Genomic DNA, 22,682 nt, shown 5'->3' with positions numbered 1-22,682 from the left:
CAACCCTTCTTTTTTATCACATATAAGTCACCATGAAGGTAAGCTCTAATGGCTCATAGGGTACATTATATTTGAAAGGTAGGACATGCAGGTTTAAGTTTTATATGTAGTTGTGGTGAAACATTCCTGAAGTCGTGTTTTACTATTGCAAAGCGTATCTCCCACATATGATAATTTTGGGTCACCTTATTACACTTAATAAGTGCTAACTTAAGTTTGTGAGCAAATAGGAACTGATGTTTGCAAATAGTAACGTTAACTTTTAAGTTAGAATTCTGAAAATGCCACTTTTTGAAAGTTGACATTTTCTTATCCAAAACAATTTGATGCCTGCTCCCTGAGGCCTGATTTACATGACTATGAATAGTGTCACAGTTGGCCTTTGTGTATTCCTCCCAGACAGTGAGACAAAAAGGGACAAGTGTTGGCAGGATGGGCAATCCTGCCAGGATAGTTTGGTGGACCTGGTCCTTGCCCCAATTACATTTCAAAGCGTTGCCTCCAGCACATACACAAAATAATGTGACACCTGTCTTTTGTAAGCCCAGACTACTTGGAGCCTTGGCAGTGAAAGGGAATAACTTTCCATAACCAGACTGGGGGGAGTATAGGGAGTCCCTTCCCACTTCAAAGGCTGGCACCAGGTATAAATAAATGTTGGAACTCCTGAGCCACTCTTTAGATCACTTCTAGACCTTTTGAAGACTTAAGAGAAGGACTGCTGGAGGGACTGCTCTGCTACCTGAAGAAGGAAGCCTTGACCTGCTCTTTGAACCCAGAACCATTTCAGGGACTCCAAAGGCTAGCTGCAATGATCTCCTGTGTGAGCTACAGGCACATAACAAGCTCCAGAGATCTGTTGTGCATTTGCCCAGCTGACTGGACCTGCAACTGGACCTTCCTGAGCCCTGCTGGCCTCTGCTAGAGTGAGTCCCTGATCCCCAAGAAGTGCATCCTTAGGACCTGGATCCTTGGCTGGCATAGGGGTGTACGCCTGCGTACAGAAAGGAGAAATCCAAGTTTTGGGCTCTTTGTGACTGAGAATTGGCCCATTCGTGCAATACTCTGCTGCCTGTGACTAACACCAACACAAACCTCTGATGAACCAGACTCATCGTGCTACAGCGGCAGCTAGCGACAACCGGAAATACAAGATCTGCACAGACAACACTGGCTAACCATCAACGTGATGCTCCAGCAATGAGCGGTCATGACGCCTGACCGGATCTGCTCTTCGCACTACAGCGATGACCGTCCACAATGTTCTACATGCTCCTCGCAGCCTCCTCCAATGCAAACTGGACTGTTTGTGCCAGATGTTGAGAAGGTAACTTTTTCAGCAGGACTAACCTGTTCCCTGTATAGAGCCTGTAATCTATTGCCAGTGGCCTGAACTTGTGACTTTCCTTTGGTCTAGCACTACTATATGACCGCGAGTGGTGCTTTGTGCATTTAGGCCAGGGGTCTCCAAACCGGTCCTGGAGGGCCGGATCCATGCCAGATTTTTAAAATAACTACATGTATCTCAATGGGGATATCCCAAAAATCTGGCATTGATCCGGCCCTCCAGGACTGGTTTGGAGACCCCTGATTTAGGCGCTATGCTTACCTATTTATATATTTTCATTTAATTAGCAGTATTTATAAAGCACAAACAGTCATTCTCGAAGGGACATCATGGCATTATAGATGCCAAAAATTGTACTGCTGAATCACTGGGAGAGAGACAAAAGGAAAAGAGCAGATTAATGAGAAAAAAGCCAAGTTGTAAGCTTCTTTTGGTACCTAAGGTAGTCATTTATGAGGTGAAGATCCAGGAGTAGCAGATCCCAGTGGACTGCTCCAAGATTGTCAAAAGATCATCTTCCCACTCCAACTCTTTTGATCCTAATAGTTTTGGCCAAGGCTAAATTCATAATCTCAGATTTCTGAGGGTATTTATAGCTCCATTTTGGCAAAAGAATCACAGGGCCAGAGTTATGTTGGGCCCTGTGCACATGACAAAGAAGTTTACATTTTGCCCTATTTTTGGATGGGAAGCCAGTGAAGAGTCTTAAGGCAGGCTGAGGCTGAACTGTATTTGTCTTTATTACAAATAAGTTTTGCCGCCATGTTCTGAATCACCTGGTCGGCCATCCCTATGTACAGGGTGTTGCCATTGCCTCATCTGCTGATTATAAGACCTTGGACTATGGAACTGCACCAACTTACTGGAATCCAGTGGGAGAGTATATTAAGAAGTTTGAGCAGGCCATATCATTTGCTGCTTGTGGCTATGACTTGCTCTTGCATGATCAAGGACTCAACAATAAGAACACCCACATTTTTAGTGCTTTTTTGGCTTAAGCGCGGGTCCCAAAAACACTGGCCTCCATGATGAGTCCCAGATCGAGTGTTGTCAAGTTTCTCCCTTATGAAGATGACTAATTGCATGTCGTCAGCATATCTGGAATTCCTACTTGCAAACCAGCTTGGCAAGGGATGCGACGTTCTTATTAAACAGGTAGGGCTCAGAGAAAAGCCCTGTGGTACCCAGCAATTGGAGCCTGTGTCCTTTTACTCAGGAATGCCCCAAATCATTGTAATTCCGAGGAGTGATGTTCTGCCTCCTGACGTTTATTAATCAATTTATAATGCAAGACAGTATCAAATGCCGCAGAACAATCCAGTAGAATCAGGGCAACCTAAAACGTTGGAATTTAATTTCTCTAATTCTATTGATTGGATTTCTGTGGATCTGGTATCATATTATTTATTAAAGTTTACTCTATTTTTCTAAATTGGTTTAGGATTGTTCTTGTGTTGTGTTTTTACTTTATTACTGTTTGTTTGCTGCATAAATACTATACACTTTGCCACAAAGTTAAGCCTGTCTGCTTTTGTGCTAAACTACCAGAAGGTTAAGCACAGGTTAATTTAGTGACTTTTGTGGTTCACCCTCACAAGGATTACGGTTGTTACCTGAGTGGGTCTTGCACCCCCTTCAACCAATAATCCAATTTCTTACACCTACCTAAGTGTAACACATGTTCACGAAAGTTGAAATAGCGTTTCAAAATTTCAAATCCCATTCTAATGTATATATGAATTTTCAAAATTTTGCAACTGCAAATTACATTTATGACACAGAAACATCACATCCGTGAGCATATTTTGAAGGTAGTATAAGTGCAGTGTTAGGACAGGTAACACAGTTATACCCTGCAAATGTATTAGGGTAATTAGGTAGGCACAAGCTAGGAAGCTAGTGCCAATTGACAAATTCATAACCTTGGGGGTATACACTAGCTTTCAAAGGTTTTTTGTAACCAGTTTGTGCACCTATGCTTAGTGTCATGAAGACCAAAGAGAGAGCGAGCAGTTTGTATGAGATTTACTCTTGTTCACATTTTCATTTTTACAGAGCAGAAATAGATACAGTATGCTTTTAATATACAGAGAAATCAATAATTTATATCAGAACACATTATAAAGATACAATTTTACAATTTCTCGAGTCTCACCTTTCGAAACCAATAATAATCATCTATTATGTGTGCAAATAGCAAATTAAAGTGCAATTCAATTATCCAGCTGTATCTAGAGTGTCCAATCCCTTTCTTAATAAGTTAGGGTGCATTCGAGTAAAGGTGCATTTGCGCATACAAAGTGCAATGTGTAAATTGCAACAGAGTTCAGAATATCTTTTCAATAGTTTCACTCCAGCTCCTCTAACCTATTGCCAAAACCAGAATCTACTAATAGTAGGAGGAGACAATCCTTCTGTTATGTAATTCAAAGCTCTGATTAACCTTCAACAGTGTTCCAGATATTGCCATGTAGCACTGAATCTCTTTAATCCCCCCAACCCAATTTTCATAGTGCGTAGCATTTTGGTCGTCCAGCTCTGAACTGTTGTAATCATGCAGGTTCCCCAAATCTGAAGAATAAATGAGCGTGCAATCGTCAGAGCTATAAATAAGAAATATGGGGGCATATTACCAACAAGTAGCGATATTTATCGCTAAACAGGCTTAGAGGCGATTTTTTTATCGCTGCCTATCGCTGGATATGTTAGCGGAGAAAACATGGTATTAGCAACGTTTTTCTCCATTGTGCTAAAATATCCAGCGATAGCGGCGAAATGCGTGAATATCGCTGAGAATACAGCGCTATTCACGCATTAGCGACGAAATGCTCTTAGCATGTTATCCACCTCCCATTGGATAACATGGCTAAGAACTGGTCTGAGCAGGCGTTAGTTTTTGGCGATAGCAGGAATATTTCCATCGCTACGCCTGCCTTGCTAATAGGCGATAGCGACGTTAGCGACTGCTTTCAGTCGCTAACAGGTTGGGTACACCCACTTTTCATGTCATTAGCGATAAATATCGCTGACATGCAAAGCGGGCCCCAAACCGCTCGCTATCGCCTAAAAGCTGTCGCTAACATCAGTTAGCGACAGCTTGCTAATAAAGCAATAGAAGTATCGCCGCTTAGCGGCCGAAAACGGCCGCTAAACCGGCGATAATTGCCTATCGCACCCCTTGGTAATATGCCCCATTGTCCTCTCTTATTTAATTGTTGGATTTTTTTAGAATTCCCAAACAACACTAAGCTTGTCTAAGGTGTATTGTATAGTCTGACTAATGACCTTGAATAATTCCTGCCAAAATGTGTAAAGTTGCGGGCAAGTATGAAATATATGGAGCCATCCTCCTTCACTTGAAAACAGTCATCTGGCACCGACTAATATATTTTATGTAGAGTCTCCGGAGTGTAGTATGCCATCCACTGAGACAGGAATGACATTATTTTATAATTTGCAGGACGAAGGGACTTATTTCCTATCTCAGAGATGGAATCTCAGTCACTTTCATACAGGTGGCATTGTGTTTTTTCTGTGCGCTTGGATTAAAAGCTAGTAATTTCTTCTTGCGAGGATTGGCTCTGCAACAATCTATACCAATTTCCTATCCCTGTCTGCTCTTCATCAAAGCCCTACTAATAGGGTGAGGTCCATGACTCTCCCCCAATGTCTGCCCAAAGCTTAAGAAATGTTTCTTGCATTGTTCACCACTCCTAGAAAAGAGCTCTTCCCAGGAGATGCATTTTCGCCGCAAGATAAACTCACCAAAGTATTAAAACCTATTGAGTTCCAAAATCCGACATCCCTATCTGCTAACAAAAATCCCCAAAACTTGCCCTCCTGAATCATCATTAAAAATGAACTATCAAGAGATTACTGAAACAGATTACATAGGGCGCTCATCCTCCCTCTATCTCTAGTCTACTGTAAAAACTGGTCTTTTTGGGCTATTTCACTGTTCTGATAAAAGCTGGTATGCTGATTTCTGATTCCTGCACTATTTTGGTATTTAAAAAAAATCATCTAATACCCTATACCCATTTAGATACCTTGTAAAAAAATCCAGTAAGGCGGCCTGGTAGTAGCTTTGCATATGGGAAAGTGCCAATCCACCCTGTGGTTTCTCTAATAGTAGTACACTCAACTTCACCTTCGGTGTCTTTTTGTTCCAAATAAATCCCCTTATTAATTAATTTAGTTCCTGGAAAAAGCTATTAGGAATTTGTATTTGGACACTGAAGAAAAGAACTACCGACAAAGGTAAAACTGACATTTTAATCATTGTAACTCGCCCTATGACAGTCAATAGGAGCAGGGACCACCTCTCAAACAAATCGTGTATTTTTCTTAGCATTGTCTCTTAATTCAGAAGAAGCAAATGGGAGAAGTTATTCGTGACTAATATCCCCAGATATCTTATTCGGGTTTGCAGTCTTGCTTTAGGCTGAAATGAAGCTGGAGTTTTACTTTGGTTTATCTTATAGCCACCTATGTTTGTAAAATGTTCTATGATCTGGAAAGCTCCCCTAATATTATCCTCATCAGGCTGTAGATAAAGGATAATATAGACTGCAAATAATTTAATCCTAATAATCCCCTCTATAGGTGCCCTGATATTTCCTTTACGAAGTTGTTCTGGCTCAATAAAAAATGTAAATCAGATTGGTGAAAGGGACACCCTTTTGATTGAAATTGTGCCGGCCATCCTAGAATTTACCATTACTTTAACATGTGCGCCCTGGGGTAGATTTGACAGCTTTGAAATAAACTAAGAGGAGAATCCTACATTTTGAAGGCTAAAAAATAGAGTGTCCCAGAATACCAGATCAAATGCTTTTATTGCATTAATCATCATAACTAAAGCTTTTATATAATTGGCCGTAAAATAATCTATTACCTATATTAAAAACTGGTTATTTGCGGACATAAGACGTCCTGCAACACATCCACACTGATATTTATCGATTAGCAAGTGTGCTGTTGGCATTATACGAGGCGCCCACATTTTCATCAACAATTTGTAATCTGTATTTAAAAGACTAATGAGTCTGAATGAATGCATAAGTTTCGGATTCTTACCTTTCTTCGGGAAGCAGACAGTAGTTGATTCCTGACAGGTAGAGGGGACCATTTCACACTCTCTAATATAATTTAAAAGCTCTCCTAAAAAAGGTACCAATTCACTGGAGAATATTTAAAAAAACCTCAGCAGGGAATCCACATTCCCACACGCATTTATTTTTTAGTGCCTCATGAATTTCATTAGGCGTGATGGTCTCCTGAAAAGCCTGGGATAGAGAATTAGTGAATTATGGAGTTGCATGGCAGCATAATACTATTCTATACTAGTATTTGAAGCAGCATATTTAGTTTGATAGATGCCGCTATAATGTTGGAAAAACACTCATGCAACATATTCTACTCAGTTACTATTCTTCCAGTAATAGGAATCTCTACTGATTTTTTGCAGGTTTTTGTTTCTTATTTCTAGTAGACCAGGGTAAGAACTTCCCTAAATGCTGATTCTCTACATGAAGTTGTTGCTGGTAGGTGTTAGAATTATTAATTTCTTCCAACGCGAAACAACCTCTAATATTCTGCTTTGCAGTAGCAAGTTGCCCAGGACCAGGCTCTATTACGGTATTTTCTTCCTTTGCTTTTGTGGCATAATCTTCTGCTGCCTGCAGTCTCTCTATCTGCTGAGTATGTTCTCGTGTTTGGTTTGTTTTCAAAACAATGATCTTTCCTCTTAGTGTTGCCTTAAAGGCCTACCATAATGCAAACATCACAAAAAACTTAGAGATAAACTTCCTCATCCCTGCTACCAAAACCTGGATTTGACAGTTATCTCTAGATGCCACCTATCCCTACTAGTTGAGACAAGATCTATCACTAAGGAGACCAGAGAGTGGTTGGCAAAAGCACTGGCTCAAGTATCCATCCACTCACTACTTATTGTCTTGGACACTAAAAAGAAATCTAAATGAGAGGCAGTTTTAAATTACTGCGAAAAACAATTTTATTGTTCGAAATCTGGGGGGTCTTCTCTCCAAGGATCTACCAGCTGAAAGCTATATTTTAACGCCTCTATAATTTTTTTAGTTTTAGGTTTTAACAGTTTTTCAGCCTTATTAGACGTGTTCTTGACCAGATCTTGAATAAAATTAATATCCACTCCACATATCAATGGGCCTACTGCCCCCAAGGCATTGTTGTGGATCTGAGAAAGAGAGTCAATGTCTACCCGATAGGGCATAATAATTAAATGTAAACCCCTCGCATTGACCACTGCTTTTACCCACAGCCATCTTCCTTGTGGATTGCAAATCACCTCTTGAACCTCCCAGTCAATGTCTCTTTACAAAAAAATTGCTACTCCTCTTGCCACAGCTTGGGCAGATACAAAAAATGCCTGCAAGTATTTATGGTGAATAAACATCTTTGGGGCATTATTCTTGTGGTGGGTCTCTTGCAAGAAAATAACTTCAGGTGAAAAAGATGAGAGCCACCCCATTAGACTTCCATATTTACATCTGGTAACAATACCATTAACATTACACGAAAGGATCCAGTCCTTTAACATCTCAAGAGAAGGAATCATATTGGCTCCTTTCAGGTCCCTCTACAACTCCCATCGCTAAGGAAATTACCTTAGTTCTGCCCCAAAATTGCAAACATATTTCAAGCACATCCTGTACATTATCAGTTAGATCCCCATTCTATCTGCTGATACACAATGCATATACTTTTTCCTGCTTCTCATATTTCTGCAGTTTTTTTGTTTTGTTCGAATGCTCCCCCTCAGCCCTTCACACCTACCCTCAGGAATGCCAGTGAGCCGTTGGTTGACTCCCCTTCTCGGATGGGGAGGTGGGGAATAGCCCGCCACACCCCCTCCCACTCATTTTGTAGGTCTCGCCTCTGCAGCGCGCATGTGCTGCATAGGAAAAAGACCTTTAGAAATCGCTTCACCTTTTCAACCAAAATCAGGCACACATTGCATTGCTTACAATGGCAATACGTGCACGTTTGGCGATGCCTTTGCGGGAGTGAGCTTTCAAACCATCTGTTAATTACAAACAGATGGTTCCTGCTCTCTCCCGCATGGGAAACAGGCACAGTCCCCTTCCTCTCTCCCCTCCTGCTGCTGCCTCCTCCTCTCCTTGTCAGCGCGAGACGCGCACACTTATTTTATCATAAATGCACTGGCTACAAGCCTCACACATGACGATCATCACTGTGCCGCTTTAAGGCATGAAACTGTGAAACAGTTAAATGCAGGCCCCCGCATTGTGGCGGGTTTACATACGTAAAATGTGCCTGCTTTGGTTTTTAGGTACCCCGGAGATAAATCTCCCTCGTTGGGCTCAACTGACTCCCTTGAAGTGCCTGCTTAGTACTATGCTCTCGCTCACACTGTGCAGTGCTTCATGCCGTTCGCAGGTGCATCAGTGTTTACAGTCCCCCATCCTTACCTTCCCGTTTGTAGGAGGCTCCTGGATATAAATGTTGCTCATGTTCCCCTGCTAAGCATTCACCACCAGTCCTGCTTTCAAGGCGTCCACAGACAAGGTTATACAAACTACGTGTTCCAGCGGTCAAGTTAAAACATTTGTGTTAACACACTCTACACACTTCCTTGTTGGAGAGCAGTTTGAACCATTCAACAGGAGGCTGGAGGGGGATCCCATGCTATTTTAAAAAAGAGTAGATGGTAGAATCGGAGAATAGTGACTATTATTCTGCATTCAGAGTTAGCTAAAATCCTGTTCTGCAGACAGTGAGTGGTGTGGCAGCACTCCACGGAGGCCACCGAGCTGTATTAGGTAGGCAACACAAAGCTCTCCTGCAACTGCAATGGTAAGAGTCAGTGCACCACCAAAATAACAGCGGCTAGAGAGCGTGAGCGGTTTGCTTCTTCAGGGCGTAAGACGTTTGTTTGGGGGAAGTTTTGAAGTTGTGGAATGGACAACAAGCTATACAAATCCTGCAGTAGAATAGGAGAGGCTTGTGATGGCTGTACCAGGTACCATTGTTTCATTCAATAAGATGCATTGGGCTGGAAGGGTGTGGAGGTTTCTAATGTGTTATCACTGTGCGTGACCCTATCGATGCCTGGAAATTTGGAAAGAAATGTTCAGCAATGAGTGCTACAGGGTTGGGTTTGTGACATGTTCTTCAAATAGTCCCGAGAACATTCCCTGCCCATATAAGAAGCTGTGTGCCACAGTTACTGTGCTGTAAAATCTACTTACTACCAGAGCTGCCGACTTTGGACCTGGGGAACTAGGTTCGAGCCTTGGCGTTGGCTCAACATCCTGTAATTCTGGGAAAACCACTTAATCTCTTCTTGCCTAACAAAAATGAATGTGTACCTGTGCAGCGTAACTGGTGCTCATGCAAGCCTCCAGTGCCTTCCGGTGGAGGCCGCTCTAAATAAAACTGCAAAATTAAATAAATACATAAATATTACTAACCCGGTAACCCCATGGCTCCTTCTCAGTAATGTGCTTGCATTTAACGAATTGGTGTGTCATAGAAGTTATACCTGGCCCCGTTCAATTGGATCCACAGACTTAAATGATTTGTTTTAAAAAGAAAAAAGTGTGACTGGAAGAGATGCCTTCTTCAAGTCCGTGGCTGGCTGCCCTCACCATTGTGAACAAGTTTAGCAGCAAGGCATGGATTGCATGGCTTTTTAAAAAAAAAGTATTTTATTAAACATTTCATTGCAATCAGTAATAGCCACACAGTACAGCATTACAATGTAGTCCATCTCAAGAACATACTTCTAGCCCACTCACTTGGACATGATACACAGCCATTTAGCCAACAACCCTGAAAGGGCAGGCGGCGTACATCCCTCATGACACAATAAGAGGCAGTATTTCGGACAATAACACCCGGCTCCTCCAGCATGTAACACCTGGACTTTCTCTATGTACATCTGATTATTAATGGACTCGATCCCCTGCGTTCGGCCCTTACTAGCACCTCATCAGCAGCACTGACTACGCGATCAACACTGGCAGTGCCCCTCCCTTATTTTGAAGTAGTATGTGCAGTCCCCCCAGGCCTCAACCAATGCCAGCCGGCTCACTCACACTCTGGGCTACATGATCACAGTCCTCCTCTTGCATCTCGTCAGCCGCCTTGCAGCAGTCTGCACATAAGTAATATATAATCCCAAAAAATTCTTGGTCTACTCCTGGGAGGCACCAACTCACTATAATGTTCCGATTGCGTGGAACAGTACATCATATCTTGTGTCCACTGTCGTAGCGTTGGGACCGGCCCTCTCATCCAACATATAGCTACACGCCGTTTGGGTATAAGTAGCCCAATATCCACTAGTCTGCACATTGCTCTAGGCAGGTCTTTCTAATATCCCAATAAGGCCAGCAACGGATCTGGTGGAAGTTCGTCCTCTATCACCCTGCTCAGTTCCGCAAATACACTTTTCCAAAAGGAATAGACTCCAGGACACAACCAAGCCAAATGAAGGAAGTCCGCAACCGGCACTCCGCACCTTTTACATCTCGTCTCTTCTCGCAAGCCGTTCCTACACAATCGTTCAGGGGTATATTATATTCTATTAAGATATTTAAAGTAGACCAGCCTGTGTCTACCGTACAGCGAAACCTTCTTTGTCGCAGTACAGCAATAAGCCCACCTGTCATCATCCAGTTGGACATCTAAGTCATGTTGCCATGCAAGTCAGGCAGCTGTATACTTATGTTTTCTATGTGACATCCCTATCCTGTATATAGCCGTTACCATTTTCCTGGGTGATGTGCTTTTGATAACATAAGACAATTCAAGAATCTCTGACGGTTCTTCCAAACCTTCATCGAGTTTTGCCCTCAGGGCGCTCCTCACCCTATGGTATTGGAAACTAGTTAGAAGTGAGACACTATCCAACGTACTTGTCACCTGCTCCAGAGTGCAAGCTTTCCCATCATGGAAGAGATCTCCCGCCACCTTCATGTTCAGCTCTTGCAGTGCCATTAGGACTCCATGCTCCGTGCATGGCCTGAGCCATCTCATCCACTCTAGTGGCATAGTCAGGGAATACAACAATGCGCCCGCTTGATTCTGCAACAGCCAGTTCCACGCATCCCTGGTAGTATTCAAGGAATCCACTATGCCCATTGTGCGGTCTACAGGCTAAATTATTATAGCTGGTAAAGGAAGGGGCTTAGCAAAGAGTCGCACCATCCTCAGGTAGGGGACATCCGTCCCACCATGTATCCAAGCATGCAACTGTGCAGATTGCGCCGCCCTATAGTAAAGTTCCATATCCGGAGCACCCAGACCATTTCTTAAAGAAGTCAAATCTTATTTAAAAGATACCACAGATTTTTTGACGAAGGTAGAAGGTACCCCCTTTGACCAACAAACTCAAATAATGGTGACGATGGATGTGACATCCCTCTATACGCAGATCCCTCAGGACGAGGCGTTGGAGGTGATGGAACTATATTTAGAAAGCAGGGAGAGACCACACAGAGTGCCAACATCATTTATCTTAAAATTGGCCGAAGTTGCTCTAAAAAAGAATAATTTTATTTTCAATGAGCAATTCTTCATGCAGGTGAAGGGAACTGCCATGGTATCTATCCTTATACCCCCGAAAATCGCAGTCCTCTTTATGGCACAATATGAGAAAAATGTTGTGGAGACTAATACTCCATTTGAAGACCACATCAACCAATGGCTATGCTATAGAGATGATATCTGGCTCCTGTGGCAGGGGAGCCAGGTTGAGCTATTAGCGTTCCATGAATGGCTTAATGCCAGACACGAAGATATAACATTTTCCCTTGAGCATAGCAAGACCAGAATGACATTCTTGGATGTGGAATTAACATGTGACGATGGACATTTAAAAACATCGTTGTATAAGAAAGCCACTGACAAAAATACCATTTTGCACCAGAGAAGTGTCCACCCTAGGAATCTGAAAGCAAATCCTCCCTATGGGCAGCTCCTACAAATAAGGAGAAATTGTACTGAGTTGAGTGACTATGAAGAGCAAGCTCAAACTTTCTGTGGCAAAATGATACAGAGAGGGTACCCCAAAAAACTCCTAAAACATTCATTTCACCTTTTACACCTAGTGAATGTCTCCTCCAGGTCAAAAAGAAGCAAGAGCTAGGTAGACTGGGGTGTGTAACAACTTATGGACCAGACACACACAAAATGAGACAGGTGATACTCAAAAACGAGCACCTCCTTGAGGATTTGGAATGTCTCAATACCAAAAGCCAAAAGCGATTTGCTATCCCAATGGAACATGAAACCTGTGGAGGGCCACCACAAATGTGGCAATTGTGTGGCTTGTCCCAATACCATTGAAGGGAATGAATTTAACCATCTAGGCGTCAAGTGGAAACATCTGGGTTTCTCAAATTGTAAGACAAAAAATGTAGTCTACGTGATAATGTGCCCGTGTATGAAGATTTACATAGGAAAGACCAACCAGCAAGTGAATCTGAGAATTAGTCCACACAGGTCGCGCATAAAAAAGAAAGTCATGACAGCCCCAATGGTTGAACATTTTGTCGAAAAAGTACATGGGGAAAATGACTCCAAATGATCAATTCTATTTACTGTGAATCAAAGAAACGCCCTGCTGAAGTAGACAGACTGTTATTGCAAAAGAAAGCATACTTAATCTTGAAATTTAATAGCACATTGACAGGACTCAACAGCCTTTCTGAGATATCCAGATTGTAAAATAAAGCGTTGTACCTGGGTTTACTCAAATGTCAACTAAAAAACGTACGTGGTAGAATGCATACATAATTTAATAAACATCAGAAATAGCGCTTTTGCACACCGGACTGTCCTGGTATACTCAGACACTAAGGCTCCCACAATTCCCCGGTTCAGTAAGAGGAAGTAAATTGACGATTCTCCAAAATGGCCGCCGCTGCGGTCGAGAGAAATTTGGTCTGCCATGGTGTGTAAGCGAGAGATAATGTGCCAGCAAATTCGTTTTACCACCGCGAGTTTAGGCGTTTTGCTATAACTAAGACCGCATTTACCCACACATACGCTCTAAACAAATATTGTTGCGTTGACAGGAACTGTTTGATACTCGACATCAAGCCGGGAAACGTATTGGGTACCAGCTTTGAACCACGACCAGGTACGCTCTTAATAAAGTCCTGCGGGAGATTGTTTAAAATGTTCAGGCCCCTGGTTGTAGAAGGCTACAATTGTATCCCTGCTTTGTCTACCTTGCTAGCTTTTTCATGGAAGCTGCCGGGATCACAAAGTAACTTTCTAGCTTACGAAAAGGAGTAGTGCCAGCTCTGCACACCATTTAAAAGGTACATGGCATATGCGGTTTTTCGTAAACGCGAAACATGTTTGAATCTTTGAGTTGACAAGCACTGTAGCCCTAATAGGTACTATTTTCCTAGGTAGAATTCGTCTTTAAATACAGACTGGCACGACAAAGACCATTTCAAAGAGAGACCTCAACTATTGAAATAGAGGTATGATTTTTATAGCGTTTCGAGTTCCTTTCAATTATTTGTGTTTTTAACGATAAGCAATCAGCGTTGTTGCACACATTTCAATATTCTTCCTGTATAGGGAATTAATGTCCCGCATGAATATGAGCCATTACCTCCAAAATGAGGAGAGATACAGTGTAATCTAAGCCTTCTTTCAAAATCTGGAAGGTCCAGCTTGCCAGATTGATTCATGTACATAAATAAATGTTGAAACTGCGGCAGTGTAATGTTAGATAGAAGAAAGGTTTCAAGTTTGTAAATAAAACTTTGTTTTTTTTTTTTGCATCTTACACAGAAAAGGTACAAAGCCCTGATGAGAATCTGGGAACTGGTTTTCCTGGATTTGAACCGCGTCGGCACACCTGAAGGAGTGAGCAATGTCATTTATAGTGTGAACTAGCATTTGCTAGTTGCAAAATTGGTTTTCTTTTAGTGACAGTGCTCCTTTTTCGACTTTGTCCTTTATTTGTTGGATATAGATTCACTCAATTGAAAGAAAAGCATAAATATATGATGTTTGTTTGTATAAAGTATTGTTTCTGGGATGTATGATGTTTATTTTACTTAGAGAATATGTGGAATGTAAATATGTTTGTAAATTGCATTGTATATTAATGTAAATATATGAATGTACAGTTTTTCCTTTTCGTGCATAAATGTGAAAAAGATAGTTTAAAAGAATTATAAAGTAGAAGGGTATAATAAAAATATCGGTTCAAACCAAAAAACTGGTGTTTGATCTTCATGATTAAGATTTTTTGAATTCAAGGTTGGTGTAGGCAAGTTTTTGTTTTTTGGTATTACCAATGTGGGTGCAGAGGCAAAGAAGCCCCAGGAGGCGCATTGATAGGACGCCACCTAAAATGTGGCACCTTGTCAGTGCGCCTCCTGAGAGCATCTCTCTGCAGGGGAAAAGGGGGTCTTATGGACCCCTTAGACAACCCCTTGCAGGCGGGTGCAGTCACTGACTACACCCGCCTGCAAGGGGATCTCTATTCCCATTTAAAAGTGCAGGTGGGTTGTCGCCTGCACAGTGAAACACAGAGCAGCTTTAAAGCAGCCGCTTCGTATTTCACATGAATGCACTTCCCCCAGGGAAGCACAAGTTTGCGGCTGCCCTGGGGGCACCACATTTCCCATAATGCGGTGCATTTTCCTTCATTGGCTGGGTGCTACTTTTTAAAGAGGCACCCAGTGCAATGAAGGAAAATGCGCTGCATGTGTAATGCGGCCCCTGGAGGAGTATTGAGGAACTCCTCCGGAGATGTTCCAGGTGGAGTTTTAGCATTGTCTGTAAGTTCTATGTGAGTTCGATCCGTGAGGAATGATTTGAGGCTTTTGTCATTGCGACCCATATTTTGCTGTAGGCACTTGAGAACGAGCCTGTGGTAAACTGTGCCAAGCACTATATTGAATTCACGAAGAATCACACTCATGCGATACGTGCATATTGGACAGGAACTGCACTGCTGAATATTTCTTCCTATAAAATATAACCAGACTTGTTTTCTTACAATGCGTTTGATAACGTTTGGACGGCAGTCATTATTTTAGAAAGGCCTTTAATTAAAGACAACTCCGGACTTGGCTTTTGATTTTTGGACATGGCTGATATTTTTTAATACAATAATAAATGATCCATGTGTTGAGGGAGATGTTAAATATTTTCATTATGTCATTTGGGATCATTTATGCTTAGAGCTTGGTCAAAGTGGTAGGACAGAAATCATCTAGCTTTGACCTTTTGATGATGGTTCGAGGTTGTTTTCTGTATTGATATTTGAAGCAAAGCTTTATCAAGAACACTACCGTGCTGTGGAAGAAGAAATAACACTGTTTTGGTTTAAAGACAGTTTTATGGGATCATCACGACATTTTGTTTTTAGTTTAGGAGTTTTCATTTTAGTAAGGGATCTCTTTGTTGTTACATGGTATGCCCCTCTCCCCCTGCCTTCCCTCTCCCCTTACTTGGTCTCTCCCTCCTGTAGAATGTTGGAGTGAAGCTCGCCTTGGAATGTTGGGGAGCTCACTCCGATAGTTGGCACTGAAGAATCCGGTTCCATTAAACTCCTCTTCTTACCTTAACTTGTGTGGAGTGCTCTTCTTAACAATTTGGCGACTTAAACCGTGCTGGGGATGGTTGGATTCTTTCCCCTGTGATAGCTGCCAGCTAAGGCAGTCAACTGATCAGCGGTGAGGCGTAGCAGAGCTTTAATCACCCCTGTCATAATTCAAGCGGAATGAAGTAATCCATGTGAGCTTAACCGAGGTTTTCGACTTATCGGTGATTAAGGAACAGTTCACATACTTTGCCGTTTTATTGTCCAGCAGCAGTTGCTTCATTCACTTTAGAGCTGTGACTAGGGACGTTGAAGTGTTTCAAAGGCAAAGGAACGCTGAGCTTGTTTAAGGTTTGGAGACTCTGCCGTTTTAAGTCCGAGCAGTTGGTTCACTCGTATGAGAGCTGTCCGTGAACGTGAAGGTGTTTCCTCAGCAACGGGACGATGAGCTCTTTCCGCCTGGAGTTAGCATGGGAAGATTATGATGGTGAACCTGCTTTGACCTTTTGCTGTGTGAGTCACATCAGATCTTAACCAACTAAGTTCCCTTGGCAACAGGACGCTGTTTCGATACGACGGGAGGTCGACGCGGGAGGTCACAATTGAAGAGTCTGCGTCGCTTCATGATTTCCTGTCACGTCAGTTCCTAAGAAGGACAGCGATCGGTGAGGACGACTCTCTGTTCTAAGCGGTGAAGGGAAAGAATATCTATGGAGAAGATCCTGCCTGCCTGATTTCTGCGTTCCTCAGTCCTCATAGGTGAACCACTGTGAGGTAAACGAGACGAGTTGGCGCCTGTGCCCACTTGTCCCGACCAGACAAGTCAAGTCAAGTTAAGATTTATATAGCACGCTACTCAGCCAGAGGGTCTCAAGGCGCTTGGGGGAGGGGTTGTTAGTTACTTATCAAATAACCAAGTTTTGAGTTGTTTTCTGAAGGAGAGGTGGTTCGGTGTGAGGCGGAGGTGGGTGGGGAGAGAATTCCAGGTTTTGGCCGCTAAGTAGGAGAAAGATCTTCCTCCCATGGTGGAACTTTGGATGCGTGGGATTGCAGCGAGGGCTTGATTGGATGATCGTAGTTGGCGTGTGGGGGTGTAAAAGGTCAGGCGTGTGTTGAGGTATTTGGGTCCTGGGTCGTAGAGGGCTTTGTGTGCGTGGGTGAGGAGACGGAACGTTATTCTCTTGTTGACGGGGAGCCAGTGGAGGTCTTTCAGGTGACCGGATATGTGAATGTGGTGGGGGATGTCTAAGATGAGTCTGGCGGAGGCGTTCTGAATGCGTTGGAGTTTTTTCTGTAATTTGGTTGTGGTTCCGGCGTAAAGGGTGTTTCCCTAGTCCAATCGGCTAGTGACAAGTGCTTGGGTGACCGTCTTTCTTGTTTCGGTGGGGATCCAGCAGAATATCTTTTTGAGCATACGTAGGATGTTAAAGCATGTTGATGAGATGGCGTTGACTTGTCTGGTCATTGAGAGGGAGGAGTCCAGGATGAAGCCCAAGTTGCGTGCGTGGTCCGTTGGTTTGGGTGCGCTGCCCAAGGCCGGTGGCCACCATGAGTCGTCCCAAGCGGAGGGGGATGATCCTAGGATAAGGACTTCCGTTTTGTCTGAATTCAGTTTTAGACGGCTGTTCTTCATCCATTCGGCAACGTCTTTCATCCCTTCGTGTAGGTTTGTTTTGGCGGTGTTTGGGTCTTTGGTGAGGGAGAGGATCAGCTGTGTGTCGTCAGCGTAGGAAATGATGTTGAGGTTGTGTTGGCGCGCGATGGATGCGAGGGGGCTCATGTAGACGTTGAAGAGGGTGGGGCTGAGCGATGATCTTTGTGGTATGCCACAGATGACTTCGGTGGCCTCTGATCTGAAAGGGGGAGGCGGACTCTGGGTTCTTCCGGCGAGGAACAAAATGATCCAGTCCAATGCTTTTCCTTGTATCCCGACGTTGCTGAGGCGTTGTATAAGAGTGGTATGGCAGACTGTGTCGAACGCTGCAGAGAGGTCTAGTAGGATGAGGGCAGCTGTTTCTCCGTTGTCGAGTAGTGTTCGAATGTCGTCTGTGGCTGCGATAAGGGCGGTGTTGTGTTTGGCTCGGAAGCCGAACTGTGAAGCGTCGAGGGAGCCGTTGGACTCGAGGAAGGCGGCGAGCTGACTGTTGACTGTTTTCTCAATGACTTTGGCAGGGAATGGGAGGAGCGAAATGGGGCGGTAATTCTTGAGTTCGGTGGGGTCTGCTGTCGGTTTCTTCAGGAGGGCGCTGAGTTCTACATGTTTCCAGCTTTCCGGGAAGGTAGTGGTGTTGAGGGAGCAGTTGATGATATCTCGGAGATGGGGTGCGATGATGGAGTTGGCTTTATTGAAGATGTGGTGGGGGCATGGGTCGGTTGGCGATCCGGAGTGGATGGAGTTCATTAAGCGGATGGTTTCTTCAGTGCTGATTGGGTTCCAGGCGTCAAGGAAGGCGGTGGGTGGCTTCATTTCTGAGGTAAGGGGGGTGGACTGGTCGCCGAAGCTGTTATTAATGTCGGCTATTTTTCTGTGGAAGAACGAGGCTAGGGAGTCGCAGAGGTCTTGAGAGGGAGTGATGTTGTTGGTGTCGGCGCTGGGATTGGTAAACTCTTTGACGATGTTGAAGAGTTCCTTGCTGTTGTGGGCGTTGTTGTCGAATCGATCCTTAAATGCTGATTTCTTGGAGGATCTGATCAGCTGGTGGTGTTTCCGGGTGGCGTCCTTGAGGGTGGTCATGTTGTTTGTGGTTGTTTTTTTTTCGCCAGGCCTTCTCGAGGGTGCGGCAGTTCTTTTTGGAGATTTTAAGGTCGTCATTGAACCAGGGGGCTTTTTTGTTACCTGGCTTGTTTTGATGGTTTTTCAAGGGTGCTAATTCGTCAGCGCTGTGGGTGATCCATTGTGATAGGTGGATGGCTGCTTGATTTGGGTCCAATGATTTGGTGGGGGGGTTTTGGTTTAGCGATGTGGTGAGCTGGTCGGTGGTAATTTTGTTCCAGTTTCTACGGGGCAATTGTTGTGGGTGGTGGTGGGTTGTGGTTTTTCGGTGGTTGAAGTGGATGCAGCTGTGGTCCGTCCAAAGTAGTCCTGTGGTGTGATTGAAGGAGATGTACTTGCTTGAGGAGAAGATTGGGTCGAGTGTGTGTCCGGCGTAGTGGGTGGGGGTGTTTACTAGTTGTTTGAGTCCGAAATTGGCGAGGTTGTCCAGAAGGGTGGTGGTGTTGCTGTCATTGTTCTTCTCCAGGTGGAAGTTGAGGTCTCCTAGTAGAATTTAGTCCTCAGACGGAAGGGCGTGTGGGCTGATGAAGTCTGTGATGTCTTCGCTAAATTGAGTGCGAGGTCCTGGTGGTCTATAGATGAGGGTGCCTCTGAGTGTGGTCTTAGGGTCGGTGTGAATCTGGAAGTGAAGGTGTTCGGCGGATGCAAGGTTGTCGTCGGAATTGGTTGTGATGCGGATGGAGTTCTTGTGGACGATGGCGATGCCTCCTCTGTTTGGTTGATGCGGTCCTTTCGGATGATTTTGTAGCCGTCTGGGATAGCTATGGCGATGTCTGGCGCTGATGAGGCGTTCATCCAGGTTTCTGTAAGAAAGGCAACGTCCGGCAGTGTGGTGTCTAATAGGTTCCATAGTTCAATGGCATGTTTGTGGACCGAGCGGGTGTTCAGCAAGATGCATCTCAGAGCCTTCCGTTGTGCTACGTCCATGACAGAAATCTTCCTGTTTCTTCGACGGGCAGAAGTGAGGTAGGAGACGTTGTGTAAAGCCCCTTTCTTTTAACTGTTTCAGTCTGTGGGACTCCTCGCAGACAAGGAATGGTTGCTGGATCGTGAGCCGTTTTCACGCCTGTCAAAGGATTGGTAATTTGCTTCAGGAAGACAGCACTTGTTTTTTCAAGGGTGTCTAATTTTCTGCCATAGGGAGACTGTGACTGACAACTCTTTCTATTGGCGTGTCATCTATGTAACCAGTCAGAGATTGTTCTAGTCCTCATTTACGGCCATTAACCTGCGAGGGTTGTGGTTACACATGTTTTCCTAATCTAATGTGTATTTGAAGAGGTATTGATATGAGTTTTGGGCGGTAATTACAGATGAGTGTGTTTTCTTTCATAAATCTTAAGTGTCTGCAAAAGTAACCAGTTTACAACTTCTACGTAATGCTATGCTATAATTTTTGGGAATTATCATTTCCGAACAGATGCAGCTTTATTTTAGTCACCCATGTTAGCCACCAAGAGTTTTCCTTGCTGATGGGCAAAGCATTGCCAAATTATTTTCATTACCTAGGCCTGTTCAATGTATTTTGTGTATCCTAGTAATTGGCTATTGGAAGGGTTTCCCACTATCTTCTAATTGCTACCCACTCTGGGAGTTCATTTTCAATACTCTGGTTCTCTCTCTCTCTCTCTCTCTTTTTGTCTTCCTTTCTCTCTCTCTCTAGCCTTTATCATGACAGCCTTAAATATGTCTCAGCCACCACCATTTTTGGATGAAGCAAGTGATCCTATAATTTCCTGGAAAAATGGTTTAATTTGTTTGAATCATATTTGATTGCTATAGGAGGGAATAGTTTTTCATCTTTAAGAAAGCAACACATTTTACTGCATAATTTGGGATAATATGGAAGGGATGTGTTCGAAGACTTACCTGAAGTAGCTATTGATGGTGCAAACGCCAATGTGGGAGGTGATGGCGGGGTTCAACCTGATGTGTATGAGGCTACCGTGAAAAAATTGGCGGAACAGTTTGGGGACAGGATTAATATAATTCTTGAGTGCCATAAATTTTTCTTGCGGGCTCAGGGTAAAAATGAGAAAGTTAAGAATTATATTGCAGTGTTGAGGGGTTTGGCACGTGTGATTTTGGTCTACTTACGGAGTCCTTAATCAGGGACCAATTAGTTAGATGCACATGTGAAAAGAAAATCCAGGAGAGACTCTTAGCTGAACCCCCTGATTTACAAAGAGTAATTGATATTGCCATCAGCATTGAGCACACAAGCTACTGTATGAATGAAATGAAGGAGGCTAGTGAGGTAAAACAAGTTAATGATAATTGTGTGAACAAAGTAGTTCAGAGAGATGTTAAAAATAAGTCTAACCAACCTGAGGTGAATATATACAGTGCTCAGCCCAACAAGCCTAAGTGCTATAGGTGTGGTAACCCAAACCATCTAGCAAATGATGTAAAGTGTCCACCGAGGGGAGTCACCTGCAGTAATTGCAAAAAAGGGCCCATTTTTCAAGTGTATGCCATGAAAAGAAAAGTACTACTCACATGGTGGTCCAAGAGACGGACCAACCGTTGCAGGGGGACATTATTTTTCAAGTGCTGAACATTGGTGAAAAGAATGTGAATGCATATCCTGAATGTAAAATATTACTGGACAATATTGCATATGATGTCTTTGCAGATTCGTGTTCACCTTACACTCTCATAAATGAGTCTGCATTCAAAGAAAATTCAGGCCATAAAGAGTATAATCTATTGCCTCCTGATATCAAACCAGGGGGATACACTAGCGACCCCATTTTTTTGGTTGGAATTTTGTTAATGCATATTGATTTTAAAGGGAGGTGTACATTGGGAAAAGTGTATATCACAAAAAATGGTTCTAATTTGTTAGGATGGAAACACCAAAAAGACCTAGGTATCAAATTAGATCCGAATGGTCCAGAACAGGTGTTGTTGATTGATAGGCCTATGGTTGGTAAGGAGGTGTGTGAAAAATTTCCTGAGGTGTTTACAGACAAGTTAGGGCAACTTAAAGGATTCCTCCACAAGATCAAGCTTAAATCTGATTCGAGACCAGTAGTACACAAAGCAAGGTCTGTCCCTTTATTACTTAGAGAACCCCTTCAGGAAGAATTGAACAGACTGGGAAAAAAACAGAATAATAGAGCGCATTGAAAACTCAGAGTAGTTGGCCCCCATTGTGGTAGTGGCAAAAGGGGGGGGAAAGGGCATCTGCCTCTGTGTTGACCTCAGGGACTTGAACGCCAACATCTGGGTGGACAGACACCCCCTCCCAAACATTAATGACATGTTGATGGGAATTCAAGGAGCAAAGTATTTCACAGTTCTAGATCTGTCCTCGGCCTACCACCAGGTTGTCCTTCACCTAGATTCAAAGCACCTCACGTCATTCATAACCCCTTTTGGTGCATATCAGTTCTCAAGGTTACCGTTTGGACTTCCTTCTACGGCTGCTGTTTTCCAGCGCATAATGCAAAATATCCTGCAAGGCCTTGAAAAAGTTATCTGCTTCCAGGATGATATATTACTCTATGGAGCATCTGAAAATGAGCACAACAAAGTTTTGGAGTTGGTTCTGTCTAAACTCAGCAAAGCGCGAGCCACGACCCAGAAAGAAAAATTTAAGGTTGGGGTGCAGACGGTGGTGTACCTGGGGCACACTATTTCTAGCGAAGGTATCAAACCCAAGGCCAGTTTGGTAGACGCAGTCAAATTTTCTCCTGCTCCGGAAAATAAAGAGGAATTGAAGTCCTTTCTGGGCTTGGTTGAGTATATGTCAAAGTTTGTGAACAACTTTGCTGACCAAGTACAACCTCTCCGTGAACTGCTCAAACTAGGAACCAAATTTGAATGGGGCACTGCACACCAACAAGCATTTCAACACGTCAAAGAAGCCATTGTGAATGCTCCTATTCTGCACACATTTGATCCTAATGCGAAGTCCACACTCTCAACTGATGCTAGTAATAAAGGGTTGGGAGCTTCCTTGACACAAA

General features: G+C 43.4%; 1 protein-coding gene across 1 annotated transcript in view; it reads right to left on the bottom strand.

Moving 5' to 3' along the window:
- Positions 1-22,682, bottom strand: part of NECAB1 (N-terminal EF-hand calcium binding protein 1) — a 1,444,409-nt gene that overhangs the window by 115,262 nt on the left and 1,306,465 nt on the right. The window lies entirely within an intron of this gene.

Source organism: Lissotriton vulgaris, chromosome 4_1, assembly GCF_964263255.1.
Source record: "Lissotriton vulgaris chromosome 4_1, aLisVul1.2, whole genome shotgun sequence".
Taxonomy (NCBI): domain Eukaryota; kingdom Metazoa; phylum Chordata; class Amphibia; order Caudata; family Salamandridae; genus Lissotriton; species Lissotriton vulgaris.
The sequence above is the reverse complement of the archived record's forward strand: the minus strand, read 5'-3'. Positions and strand labels throughout refer to the sequence as shown.